Below are 14,793 nucleotides of genomic sequence, written 5' to 3' on the forward strand. Positions count from 1 at the left end.
TAATCATCCTTCCCTTACCCCAGGGAAACCCCGGACATGTGATATCTTGTTTGCTTCTCAGCATAGAATCTTGCAACATGTGCTTTATTGTGTTTAGCTTTTTTACTCAACATTGTGAGAATCATCTGTTTTATCTCCACTTCGTTTTGTGGCCTGAGGAAGTATAGGGATCTCAGCACTAACTCAGATAGTTCTCTCACGAATGTTCCAGTTCAAGAAGTAGGAGAGCAGCCAAAGAAAAGCTGCATTGCACTGGTAGAATAGACTTGTTTTAGCGTCGTTTAAGAGCCGCACAGTTTTAGTTTGGTCATTAACACCTTACACCAGTACCTCAGCTACTCCAACTTCATTTTGTGTTAAAGGTTTGAGTTGAGCATTCCGGACTAGTTAGTGCCTCTTCATTTGGTTGCTTGCTTTACATTCTTGGAATTCCGCAGGTACTGGTGATTCTTGTGTCAGTTTGGGGGTTGTTTGTAGAATCTTCAGTTATTATAAAGTCTGTTGGAAGATTCCACTAAGAAAAGACCTAATTTAAATTAAAGCTGTTCTCCATTCAGAATGTTTAGGTACCTAGTAGTGTGCAGATTATAAAGTCACATTGTAAACTGCTATACAAATGTGAATTACCTGAGACCCTTACCCAGTTGGTATCTCTTTCTGACTGAATGATATAAATGAAACTTTCTTAGCAAAAATTCTATATATTCTACCACTTCGCTTTGTTTGTTTGTTTTTTGAGACAGGGTTTCTCTGTATAGCCCTGGCTGTCCTGGAACTCATTCTGTAGACCAGGTTGGCTGGAATCCGCCTGCCTCTGCCTCCCCAGTGTTGGGATTAAAGGTGTGCACCACCATCGCCCGGCTGCTTTTTAAAATTTAAAATTGTTGAGAAAGATTTGTTACTGTGGTTTTACACTTATTTCAAGCTTTCTTAATTGCTGAGCTCTGGTTTTGCCGGGACATTTAGGAGAACATTATGCTATGGGTAATGGAGGACAGTGAGTTGTGATTGTTAGTTAGTTAGCATTCTTGATAAATAAATGTATGTGCTTGTGTGTTACTAGTGATGAAGCCCTGGGTCTTGAGCAAATAGGCTTCTATTCATCTATAGTGCATCAATAAATGCCTTTTGCAGGGGCCTGTGCGTGTGTCCCTGTCCGTCTGTCCATCTGTCTGTCTGTCTGTCTTGTATATGCCTCATTTGCCCAGGATGGTCTCAAGCTCATTATGTAGCTGAGGATAACTTTGAACTCCCGATCCTTCTGCCTCCACCTCTCAAATGCTGAGATTCCAATGCTGCTTGGCCCACAAAAGCTGGCGTTGTTGAATAGTCAGAGCATTTGCCACTGACCTTAGCTACTTGCATACTTTTCTGTTAGCTGCCTTTGAACAAAGAAGTTTTGATTAATTTGTAACTATAAGGCACAGGCTCTTGTGGTTTGCTATGCTTCATAAACCACTTCAAAGGTTGTTTTGTTTTACTTTGGTTTTGAGGCAGGATTTCATTAGCTAATCCCAGATGGTTCTGAACAGAAAATCTTTCTGCCCCAAATGACCAAATGCTGGATCATGGTGTGTACCACTGCATCATGCTTGGTTTGAGTTTTGTTGTTTTGATTTTTAAGACAAGGTATCTCTAGGCACCCAGACTAACCTCAAGGTCAGGGTGTTCTTTGTCAGCCATCCATATACCTCGCTGAGGTGACAGAACTGCCATGGTCAGTGTTTAGGGCAGAGAGACAGGCACAGCCACCTGAGGAGCTCCCCACTGAACCATGGGTTGTAGCTCCGACACCGAGTTCAGGAATTTCAGGACTAGCTAATGAAACAGTTGTAAATTTGATTAAAGATAGTTTATTTCAACAGAGGCTTCAGTGTGAGAGAGGCCAAAAAGAGATACCCAGAAGAAAGCAAAGCAAGGTACCCTGGAGTGTGGAGCACATGCCTGTGGCTTCTCCTAGCTGAGGCCCTGGCTTTTGTAGGACTTTGGTTTAATTGAATGTTACTATCTTATCACTGGTTTGCCCTTGAAGCATCTAATAGGATTATAATTGTTAAACTAGAAGTCTAGTCCCACAGGTAATGGGAAAATAGGTTATCTTTACTGTTAATAGTTTTTTTTTCTTAGCTTTATTTTATGTGTATGAATACCTGGTCCTGGAAGCCAAAGAGGGTATCAGATACCATGTGGATGCTGGGAATTGAACCCAGGTCCTCTGGAAGAGCAGTCAGTACCCTTAACCTTAACTACTAATCTATCTCTCCAGCCCCTATTGTAAACTGTTCTCTTTGAGAGTCTCTGGCTCTGTCTAGGGAGTGAGGCCTTGCCCAAGGTCCTGTATGTTCAGGTGTCAAGCTTAGGTCATTTTTGTGTCAACATTAAATATCTGTTTATGGAAGATGTGTTGACAGGCCTTTATAGCAGATGCTAGCTGTGCTGGAGCTGCTTCCAGAGTTATTGAGGGCTCCAGGCAGACTCTGCCATGCTTGGCTCCTTCTTTGTTTTCTGTCATGCTTCAGTGCAAGGGGCTCCTTAACACTGAAGTATTTGAAGAAAATGTTTGGCATAATTTTAAGATTTAGTTTGTGAATTAAATAAACAACAATATACTACTAATAAAAATTCTTATAGCTACACTTTTGGTTTTGCTAGTAAATTAAAAGTTGAAAAGAATGGAGACTGGAGCTGGGCGTGGTGGCGCACACCTTTAATTCCAGCACTTTGGAGGCAGAGGCAGGCGGATTTCTGAGTTCGAGGCCAGCCTGGTCTACAGAGTGAGTTCCAGGACAGCCAGGACTACACAGAGAAACCCTGGAGACTGGCGGAAGACTCAGGTGTTGCTCTTGTACCAGGGCTGCACACCTGGGTCACTTTCTAGCTACCATCTCTATCACAGTCATCCCTAACCCCAGCTCCAGGGGGCCTGGCACCCACCCCCCTCGCCTGACCAGTGCAGGCAGCAGGCCAAACACTCAAGCACAGAATACGCTTGTGAAAAAATTATTTTCCCTTTATTCATACTGTGTGTGTGTTCTTTGCCTGTGTGTATGTCTGAGCATCACTTGCATGTAATGCTTACAGAGGCCAGAAGACGATATCTTCTGCATCTGAATTCACAGATGGTTATGAGCGGCCATGTGGGTGTTCTGGAAGAACAGCTAGTGTGCTCTTCTTATACTGCAGAGACATAGCTTCAGCCCCAAATAAAAGGTTGTTTGTTTGTTTGTTTTTTAAGTTTAAGAGAGTTGCTGATGTAGCATGGGTTTTGACCACTGAAGAATTTGGAATTGGCCATGATTGAACACCTGTTTGTGGGCAGTCGGCCCTTTTTATAGTTTTATAGTTTGGGTGGTATAGTATGCACATGGGTTTGAAACCTGAATTTAAATTCTGACTCTAGCCCTATTAGCTCTGTATGTTTAAGCAAATTCCTATGTCTCAAAGCTGTAGCTTCCTTATAAATAAACTTAGTGTGTTCTAGTTGGAATCTGCACCACAAAGGCTTGTGAGTACTGCTGGTTCTGCTTACTGCTGTAGACACGGAGGTTTGTAGTTTGTCACACAGTGGCCTGTTACCCCAAAGCTCATGTTCTTCCACACCACTCACAGCTATAGACTGAGTGTTTCAGTTAATAAGTAGTGCCTGTGTCCCTTTGCAGTTATAGTCGTTCTCAGAAAAATGGATTTCCGAAAGTTGAGTGAAAAGATAGGCAATGACTGAATAGTATGAGCCATCAGTACTGATAGATAACCCTCAGCATACATTACTGAAAGCGACAACATCTGAGTTTAGGAAAGTGTGTGAGTGACCTGCAAACTCTGTAACTTTGTTAGGTGAGGGTGGTGCTGCTGCCTTTGGTTTGCATTGAGCTCTTGGGAGGCAGAGCTAGCCTCATCTACATGAGGAGATAGTTCCAGGCAAGCCAGGGTTACAAAGTGACCTACAAAACCACACAAAACCATGAAACAGCACCTCAAACAGATGAAGTAACAGGCTGGACCAGTAGGATTCCATGTTGGCTGATATGCATTTGCAATGTTGGCCTTCCTTCTGAAAGCTATTTTAGGAAGGTGAGTTTAGGGAAGAACTAGAGAGGTGACTGGTTCTTCCTGCCTCCTCAGAGAATCCCAGTTTGATTTTTCAGTACCAACATCACAGTTCACAGCCACAGATAACACCATGTGTAATCACAGACACATAGGCACATAGGATTAAGAACTTGTAATAATAATGACTTTTTTGTTGTTTTTTTTTTTTGTTTTTTTGAGACAGGGTTTCTCTGTGTAGCCCTGGCTGTCCTGGAACTCACTCTGTAGACCAGGCTGGCCTCAAACTCAGAAATCCACCTGCCTCTGCCTCCCAAGTACTGGGATTAAAGGCGTGTGCCAACATTGCCCAGCTTGTTATTTTTGTTTTATTATATTTTATTAGCTTCCTTTTTTATATTATTAAGGGGAAGTTTTTGATGCGTCAAAAGCAGAATCTGAGAACTATTGAGGAACCCGAGTGTGCTTAGTGGGGCTACAGGGGTGACAAATGCACAGGTGTCTGTTACCTGTAGTAGGTACTAGAAATGGGGTGCTACTTGTTACTGAGTTCTGCGGGGTGTGGGGAAAGGGGACAACTTGGGACCAGTAGTGCTTACTTTGGCTTTTTTGTTTTGTGTACTTAATGTAGAAATTTTGATTAGAAAAGCTTTACAGTTGCTAAGGATTGAACTTAGGTTTGGTACATGCTAGTAGCTTCCTTAGTGCTGGGCTGCACCCCAGCTCACAGAAGTGCTTTTTGTTTGTACGCTATTGTGTTTCTTATTGAAACATGAAACATATGACTCACTTTTGCTTCTTTAACATTTTTTAATTCAATAGAAATTTTCTGTACTTAAAGGTCAGTTTTAGTATTAATACCATCTTCTATTTAATTGTTATAGCTTTGTCTCATTTTTGTTCTTTTCCCAACTGTGATGGTTTGTATATTCTTGGTCCAGGGAGTGGCACCTTTTGGAGTTGTGGCCTTGTTGGAGTAGGTGTGGCCTGGCTGGAGTAGGTGTGTCACTGTGGGTGTGGGTTTAATACTCTCACCTTAGGTGCCTGGAAGTCAGTCTTCTACTAGCAGCCTTTGGATGAAGACACAGATCTCACCTCAGCTCTGCCTGCGCCATGCCTGCCTGGTTACTGCCATGCTCCCACCTTGATGATAATGGGCTGAACCTCTGAACCTGTAAGCCAGCCCCAATTAAATGTTGTTTTTTATAAGACTTGCCTTGGTCATGGTATCTTTTCACAACAGTAAAACCCTAACTAAGACACCAACCATATTCCAAAGTTTTTGAAAATAGAGGTTATCATGGTTTCAGTAACTAGCCAGAAGTCAACCTCTTATCGAAGTTTGCTGCACATAATACTGGGTGGGAATTTAATTAATTTAATGGGCTTCTAAGCAGCTCAATTAAATTTCACTAAGCCCATTCTCTAAGTTGTCTGTAACAGTGACAAGCTTTCCTGGGCTCACATTTCTGCTTTAATCCAACTGGCACTGAGACATTACACAAAGGACTTGAGCTTTCTTATCACTAAGATGAAAATACTCAGAGGATATGGAAGGCAGTGTGTACAGTGCATGAGATGATTCATGTTCTTAGGAAGTGTATGTGCACCTACACATGTGCAAGTGGGCATATACCACCTGTGCCATGGTACCTGTTGTTTCTTTTCACCATTTATGTCCCAAGAATCAAACTCAGGTTATCAGGCTTGATGGCAGGCACCTTTACTCACTGAGCCACCTCCCCAGTGTTTACTCATTTTGAGACAGGGTCTCTCTCACACTATATATTAGACTAGGCTGCCCTCAAACTCTTAGCAAATCCTCCCTCAGCTCCAGGAATGCTAGGATGACAGACATCTCCCAATTCCCATCTAACGTGTTAAGCTGCTGCAGTTCACATGTTGATTGGTACAGGGGTATTCGAGTGATTTGAGGGAGACCCTATTTTTTCTTTCCTAGAGCTTTCTAGGAGGAATCTGAGGAGGAGGTACCATGGCGTGACCCTAGAGAAGGCAGCATCGTAGTGAGGGAGGAGACCTAACCCTTAGAAAGCTTGCTAGAGAAAGTGATATGGGTGTGATGGAAGGCTAGGCCATCATCTGGGGGCGGGGCGGGGCAAGCCTGTGGGTAGAGGGTTTTGCTTACCTGGGGTTCGAGAGATTGAGGGAACTCAGACTGAAGTCTCCAGCCCCACCATATAAAAGTTCTCTCTTAGGTTACATGCTCTCTGACCTTGAGCCATGTCAAGTTAACTCAGTGTGACTTAGCAGAAAACGAGGAATTGTGATGTATATTAACTGAGATCTAGAATACATGTGTATAATAATTATTTAAATCTTTTTGTGAGAGTGTGGTGGGTGAGACAGTTTGTGAGTGGAAGTCACAGCACAAGTTTTCCTCCTGCCAGTAGGTGGGGTGCAGGCGAGCATCTTTTTCTGTTGGGGCATCTCAACTGGCAGGAAACAGTAATATTTGGTATTATGAAATAGAAAAGAGTAGAATGAGATTTCTTAGATGAGAGGCATTTTATGTAGAGAAAGCTACAGAAATAACCCATGCAGGATAAATTGGAGTGAGAAATATTAAAGGCCTGGGGGGCTGAGGGTAGTTTGCTTGAGGTTGGAGGCGTTGGCTGGTAAACTGGCAGTGGTGAGCTGGAGAGGTTACAGAGGACCCTTAGAACAGGCTTTGCCTCAGCCCTGAAGAGCTCAAAGTGCTGATTATCTAATACACAGGCTCATGTGAATGTTGGTAGAAACAGCCATAAATCCTTTTACTAAAATGAAAAGGATGTGAAAGACTCTTCTCATTCTCACCAAAGGTCTAAGTGTGTTCAGATATAAACCTCCCCAGGAGCCTGAAGACACTTGAGGAATACAGAAAATGATGGTGACAAAGTCATTGATAGCCTGAAGGTCTATCTCAGGAGAACTGACCTTTGCAGGAAAGGAAACTTGATTGCTTTCTTCCGAAGCTGGGCATGGTGGAACATGCCTGTAAGCTTCCGGCCTGGAGTCCAGGAAAGAAGAGTAAGCTTGAGGACAACCTGGGCTACCTAGAGAGACTCTGTCTCAAACCGGAACAGCAGTTTACTTTGTGACAGATGCCACCTAACAAGTATAAAGTTAGCTTGAGTATGTGTGTGGTGTTGAGTAGGTTGGGTGGCAGGAAAAAAAACGTTTAAAAAGTTATTTTGGTCTGGCGAGATGGGTTAGCCACAAAAGGCATCTGTTTCCATGTTTGACATTTTAGTTTAATCCCTGGGACCCGTGTAGAAGCAGACATTGTGGCATGTTAGTACCCACACATGTACAGAAAGTCAGTCATTCTCCCAGGTGGTCACTTCCTAGGGTCTTAGTTTGAAACAGAGGGTGCTTTGTAATGCCAACCATTCACACACTTAGGAAAGTGGAACCAAATCGGTATTAGATCTGGAAAGGAAGGTGGCACTGGAGTTTTAATATAATTTGGAGTTTGTATTCATACTGGCAGATAGTTTTCAATATAGACCTAAAGTTTAGGAGGGAAAGACTAACGCTGCCACCTAGTCTTAGGGGAACCTTCAGTAACGAAATTACAGTATAGTTGTAAGAGCAGGCCCAGGATACTCACTGCCCAGGCAGAATAGTTTACAGTCTTGGATTTGCTCTTAACATACCCAGTGCCTTAGTTCTATTAGGATTGCCTTTGAAATCTAAATTGAAGTGTGTAATTTCTTGCCTCTCCCACTGAAAACTTGGCCATTATTTCTCCCCTGGCAGTACTGACCTTGTAAAGCCACCTTCCACTTTTTTCTACTCTTTGATGTGCACAGTTCATTTTTCAGACCACAGTCTGGCCACCACTTTAAAGTGTTGAACCCTGTTACCGTTTTCTTGATCAGAGGTTTCCCAGTGCTCCTCTCTTATGAGGAGATCTGCAGCCTTACTGTGGCCCAGCAAACTCTGCATGATTGCAGATTGAGTTCACATTAGAGGGACCTCCTTGGTACATTCTTCTTCCTCAGTCTTTCTTGCTACCCTGTTGTTATTTGTAGAGAGATCCTGTCTCAAACAAGAACACATTTTATTCAGTTTGTGACACTATAGCATACACAATATCTACCAGAAGTATCTGATAATATATAACATGTTTTCTTATATATGATGTATAAGCATTGTGAAAGCATGAAATTTGCTCTTTACATTTGCAAAGCCCAAAACACTGCTGAGAATGCAGTTGGTCCCAGTTAATATTTGTTGAATGGATATAAATGAGTGATAGATTGAATCATAACCAAAAATATATTGAATCATGCCATTTTTTTCTAAACTTGCTATTTCTTCTTATATGCATTGTTCCTTTCCTATTAGGCATGAGCTCCAATTCATACAGTAGCCAATATAATCTTTGAAAAGTATTTATTAGATTGTGTTCTTTCTTTAAAATTCTGTATAATAAATAAGCCTTCAAAATAGCATTTGAGAAGTAAACCATGTCAAATACAGAAGAGATTTCTACCGTAGCCTAGAAAGCCTTTTCTAGTGTGGTGCCTGACAAACTGAAGCCTTATTTTACGATATTTTACTCTCTGTCCACTAGATTTCAACCTTATTGGCATCATTCTTAAATGTCTTTTCCTATTTTATAGCTTGTTCCCACTACCCTTAATAACTTCTAAAGATCTCATTATATAACCTAGACCGGCCTTGAACTTCTTATTCTGCATGAAACTCCTGAGGACCGGGGTTATAGGCATGTGCCACCTTACATGGCTTTGTGCACTTTTCTTTATACAAACCTGTACTTCATATAAACATAGAAATTATAAAATTACAAAAGTATATTATACTTAGATTAAATTCCACACTTGTGTACTATAGACTTCTCTTTTTCTTCATTAGGTGATTCTGATACGCAGCTGTGTTTGAAAACTTGTGGCTTGTGTTTTTAATGAGTTAGTGGATGGTTAGCTTGAATTTTCAACTTGGCCCAGTCTTGAGCCACCTAGAAGAGATTGTCCTGAGAGATAGTCTTGATCAGATCGTCTTGTGGATATGACTGTCGGGGGCGGGGCGGGGTGGGGGCGAGTTGTCTTGTAAGCAGATCTGTTGGAAAGGACCCCCTAGGTAGGGGATCCTGAGCTGTATGAGTAGAGAAACTGAGTTGACATAAGCAAGCGTCCATGTATTCATTCTCTCTCTGCTTGTGGCTGGATCTGACGAGCTATTTCAAGTTCCTCTTACTCTGACTTCTGCCACTGTGATGGACTGCAACCTGGGATTAGGAGTTAAAGCAAACCTCTCCCCTCTCCACACCCCCTCCTCCCAGTTTATTTTGTCAGGATAGTTTATTACAGTAACAGAAGCAAACTGACAGTTAACTACTGGAGAGATTTAGACTGGAGTTAGGTAGAGATGCAAAAGCCAAGTAGTTTCCATCCCTATTGAAATATGTTGATATTTGTGATACATCACATAACCTTATGTAAAATTCAAAATTTGACAAAAACCAATTTGATGTTAAATGTCTAGTAGTTACTTTTAGGAAGTAGAAATGGCAGAAAATGAGATGGATTTAAGAGGGAACACCAATATTCATGATCTGATTTGTTCATTTTCTTAGTATGTTTTATAAGTATGTTTAAAAAACTAATCTTTATTCCAAAGGTGAAAAAAGCTTAAAAAATAAGGTTGTAGTACTCTCCAGTTGAGAATATTGCCATCTCTCACTGCCTGCCCAGCTCTGGTATTTTACTTTTCTCTGAGTCCAAGCTAGTTGTCAGTACTGGGTATGTACCATTTTCTGCCACAGAGGGACAGAAGAGGAGAGCACTGCTCTTTGTGATCCAGATGTAAAGATCATAATTTGGGTCTGACTGTCATGTTCAACTCTTCATGTAAAAGTATGGGGTGGAATTTGGGAGAAGAGTCTGGACTTAATGCACAGATGAGGTTTCAGTCCCTCCCTCCCTCCCTCCCTTGCTGGTCCAGCCTTTGAAGTGGCATGGGAAAGTGTTCATCCTGTGCGCATGCCTTGCCCCAAGAAGACTTTTAATAGATGAGGCCTTCTACAGGGAAGGTTCTGATTAGCACTATTCTCAGGTCAAAGTGGAGAGAATACCTTAGTAGATTTTCTACACTCTTGTTCCCCATTTGGTATTGTTATCTGCTCTGGTGCTTCATTTTGGGGGCCCCAGCTAGCACAACCTCCCCAAACTCTGCCAATGCTCTTAACTCTGGAAAGCCACTGTACTTGCTGTCACTGCCTGCTCCAACAGGTGTCAGGGCACATGTAGGTATTGTTAGTTTTGTTTACTGACCACTGTCCTTCAGTATCTGTCTTGTTTGTAAAGTTTAAAATAATTTCCATACTTTTAAAAAATCAGATTTTTAGTTTATTTAACCAATTTAAATAGAAAATTTAGTTTCAGGTAGCAGTCAATTTTTACTCTATTTACTCTGACCAGAGGTGAGTAAAAGTCCTTGGAAGAGACATGTCTCAGAAGGGTTTTGTTTTGTTTTTTTTACTTTGTTTTTTTGAGATAACTCCAGTGTTAAGGGACTCTCAAACTTCTGGTCTACATGGGTACCTGAAATCACATGCTTGTATCGTATCCATACTGACACTCACACATATACATAATACAATAAAATAAATTTGCATACAGTTTTAGGAGAGTGAAGTAGACAAATATGTATTTCATATTTTATTTTTTGTAGACTTCGTTTAAAAAGGGACAAGATTTAAAGCAGTTGTCTTAATTTTCCTGTTGCTTTGATAAAAGGCTCTGACTAAAGCAACTTGAGGGAGAAATGGTTGATTTTAGCTCACAATTCTAGGTTAGAAATCAATCCATCATGGGGGGAAGTTAAGGCATCGGGAGTTGGAAGCAGCTGGTGATATGTTGTCTCCAGTCACACAGAGAGCAGTTGAATGCATGTATGCTGTTGCTCAGCTTGCTTTCTCTACTCTAATACAGCCAAGCTGTGCTCCATCTGCAGAGGCACATCTTCCCATTTCATTTAACACTATGACTGACCTCCACAGACATCTCAGACCTACCTCCCAGATGATTCTAGAATTGATGAAATTCACAGTTAACGCTAACCACCACATGATTGATGGTGAAGGCCTATAGATGAAAATGGTCATGGGTGACTGTATTACAGAAGTGGGAAACAATTTGAGACCTATATAGAAGGAAGAAGGTAGTAGTGTAGAGATTTTTAAAAGGATGGATTGTGACTTTTTATGTCTGAATCCCCTAAGTATTTGATAAAATTAAGATTTTTGTTGTTTCCTTTCTTTCATGAATTTCTATAAATGTAGTTTAGAAGTAGTCTTATAACACATGCTTAGTTAGACGTTTATGAACACTATAACGTTTTAGAAGAAGCTGATGTAAAGTATGGCCGTCATTCCAGTAGCAGATGTACAAAAGTACTCCACAGGTAAAATCTCTCTGGACTTCACAGTAGTTCTCTGAGGTAGAGGCAAATGAGATGTCCAGTTTTACAGATGAAGACATGAATGTAGGCAAAGTGACTGCCAGTGACAGAAAATCAAACATCCATTTATTTGCTACCAGATCTGTTCTTTCTCTCTCTCTCTCTCTCTCTCTCTCTTTCTCTCTCTCTCTCTCCTCTTTCTGTTGAGCCATATTTCTGGACCTGTAGAAGGCCTTACCTTGTGCCTTTGAACATTCCAGGGGACTGGGAGAATAGGGGTTTGTTTATGTTTTTGGTTTTTGTCATGCTTTATACCAAATAGTAATTTTCTTATTTTTTTAAAATAGGAAATAACTATGAAAGCATGCCTAGGAAAAGTACTTATATCTTTGATCATTATTTTAATGCTTTTTATAATAGACTTAAAAAATTATGTATTAAAAATGAGTCTATTGTATGGCATTTTATTTGATTTTTTTCCCCCCCAAGCCTTTAATAATACAAAATATTGTAGGATCTTGCAACTCAGGTTAGTTGAGGCTGGATTTTGTAATTCATTTTTAATAGTATTTGTGCTTATTCCCTTGCTTTATGACCAGAGCTGATATTTTGTAGGGAAAGTTGCTGTAGTCTTTGTGAAGGGCTCGCATGTGTCATGAGTCTGAGGTCCTGTAGTCCAGTGCGCACAGTAGTCAGTGTTCAGGGGCAGAGAAGAGAAGAGAGAGAGTTCTTTGCAATGAAGATTAGTTTTCAGATTCGCTGTTGAATGCTTGAATAGCCCATGAATTTTATTAGTACAGAAAAACAACCAAAGCTTTGTAGCAAGGATCGCATAAAATAAGACTTGTTTCTATTTTGTGCCTTTAGGAAACAAATAGCTGTTTTTAAGCACCTAGAAGATGTAGTTACTAAAATAAAAGAATTCAAATGAAAATGTTGTATTTGTTGTAACTCAAAAAGTATATTCTCTGCTTCTGAAGGTAATATAGCAATTGTGTGTGTGTCTGTGTGTGTGTGTGTGTGAATAAACAAAGAGCATCTCAAAGATGGTCTGAGATTTTGGATCAGTTGAATTATCTTGTTTTTTAGGAAATTATTTTCTCTTGTTTGAAAGACAAGATCTCATGGAGCTCAGAGTACTGCTATAGCTGAATGTCCTTGAACTTCTCATCCTCTGCCCATCTTTGCCTCCCGAGTGCCCTTAAGATGACAGGGGCGTGCCACTACACTTGGTTCTTTTATCCACCATATAGGTATATAGTTACCTACGTTTTTCTATGTAGCTTTTTACTTTACTATTGTGTAGGAATTGGGCAGGCATTGTGGCATCTTTCTATGATATATATGAGATAAGCATTAAGTCACACATTAAAGTGAGTGAAATGATTTAAGGCTTTGCTTTTGAAACACAATATTTGCCAGGATTCAAGTAATCCTTTTGTCTCATAGCTTGGGGTGTGGGGTTTGACCTCAGGGCCGCTCACATCTCCTCAGCTCTTTCGTTATTTTGAGACAAGATTTCACTATGTCCAGGATGACAGGATTTACGTATGTAATTAGACTCCTGAGTGTTGGAGCTACTCTATTCAGGAGCTAATATACACCCAGCTTCACTTTATTTTGAGTCATTAATTTTCTGCTTATTCTGATAGATTAGACCTGTATAGTCTATGGTAAGATTACTGTAAAAGAATAATTTATCAGACATGCGTGTCTGCTGTGTTTGTATATGTGTCTAATGCTAGAAATCAGGCCTAGGAACTTAGGCTTGGTGGATACGCACTTTACTATTGGCCTGAACAATACCAAGATTGAATAGGTCCTGTATAACTCCTATCAAGAATTTTAAGGTTATGTTTAAGAACTCATGATATGCCACCCCCTCCGCATTTCTGTATGTGTCAGCATTAGGTGTCTTCAATTGTTTTTCAACCTTATTTTTTGAGGTAGAGTCACTCGCTGAACCTGGAGCCTTGCCAATTTGTTAGACTTGCAGACCATCAAGACATGTTAATCTCCCTGTCTCCTTCCACCTTTAGGATTACAGACATGTAACCCTGGGGATCTGTGTATGTTTCCTTTTTTGGTATACTTTATTGGGTTCTTGTACTTCTACCTCTCTTCAAACCTTATTCCGTCCTAATCTCTTCCACCCCTCACCCCCCGCCCCCCACTAGGTAGGAAAGAAAGAAGGTTAGAGGGAAAGGGGCATAGTCCTCCCTCCTCCTTCAGCTCCTTCCTGCTAAGTAGGGGCATTGAGTTCCTTGGGGCAAGGCCTACTTCTTGTCAAACAGCAGCCAGGAGCAGTAGAGTGAGCAGCAGTCTCCAGGCCCTCTCAGATCTCTGCCATTTGAAAGACCCCAGAATGAAGCTATCTGCAGCTGGCAAAAATCATGCCCCCGCTAGTGCATGAGGTAAAACATCACAATCACCTGCTGTCCCACACCTGGGATCAAATAAAACAACAAACAAACCACACAATCACATAATATGATGGGGTTTTTAAAGAAACCAAAGTTCTCCAGAACAGATCTGAAATAAGTCCTCTGTGTGGTAAACATTACCGGCAGAGCCATTTTCCAGGCCCCATTACTTCACTTTTTCTTTTTTTATTTATTTTTTACTTGCTGAGCCATCTTGCTAAAATCATATTGATCCTTAACAGTATCATGAAACACCAACAACTGCTTTCTTTCTTGTTAGTATCTGATTGTAGACCTTAGTAAATGAGATACATCTTCAATCTAAGGCTGTCTGCTTTGCAGAAAATTTAAATTGAGAATATGTGTTGATGGGTAGTGTCTCTCATACATGTAAGAATGTTAAAAATCACCTCACTGTGTTGAAGATAATGTGTACCATGGTTACATGTCATGTCATAAAATAAGGTGTGAGACTTAGGAGAATGAAATGTGCTATATGTATCTTATTTTTGTCATCATCCACAAATCTGTAAACAGTACCATAGTGACCATATTTTCATTTCCCTTCACAGATAACAAGTTGTGCTAGTACATCTGTATAAATAATTCCTGAAGTCTCAGTGTAACATGGACATTAACAGTGATGGCATAGAAATACAGATGCTTGGAAATTAAGTACTAGTCGAAACACTTCAAAAGGTAAGAAAAGAGTGTGATATTCTCTAAGGCCAAGTGAGGTAGAAGTAATTGGCTGTTTTTTTTTTTTTTTCTTCTTCTTCAGTGTATCAGGCTTTTAAGAAATATGGCCAGTGAAGCCTGTCAAAATACTAGTAGAACTCAGCTTTAAGTACCAGTTCTTTTGTGAAATTAGCAGTAAGAGATATTCTTAATT

At 40.6% G+C, this 14,793-nt stretch overlaps 1 protein-coding gene across 7 annotated transcripts in view; it reads left to right on the plus strand.

The window, feature by feature from the left end:
• The window catches only part of Zzz3 (zinc finger ZZ-type containing 3), a 59,935-nt gene that overhangs the window by 6,449 nt on the left and 38,693 nt on the right, over window positions 1-14,793 (plus strand). For 5 of the 7 annotated variants that reach the window (XM_029475127.1, XM_021158990.2, XM_021158991.2 and 2 more), the window contains exon 2: window positions 14,474-14,600. The gene's annotated coding sequence lies outside the window, so the exon portion shown is untranslated. Of the gene's footprint in view, window positions 1-5,203; window positions 5,222-12,384; window positions 12,732-14,473; window positions 14,601-14,793 lie in introns of those variants that run through there. The other 2 variants (XM_029475125.1, XM_029475122.1) reach the window with 2 other exon arrangements.

Source organism: Mus caroli, chromosome 3, assembly GCF_900094665.2.
Source record: "Mus caroli chromosome 3, CAROLI_EIJ_v1.1, whole genome shotgun sequence".
Classification (NCBI taxonomy): Eukaryota; Metazoa; Chordata; class Mammalia; order Rodentia; family Muridae; genus Mus; species Mus caroli.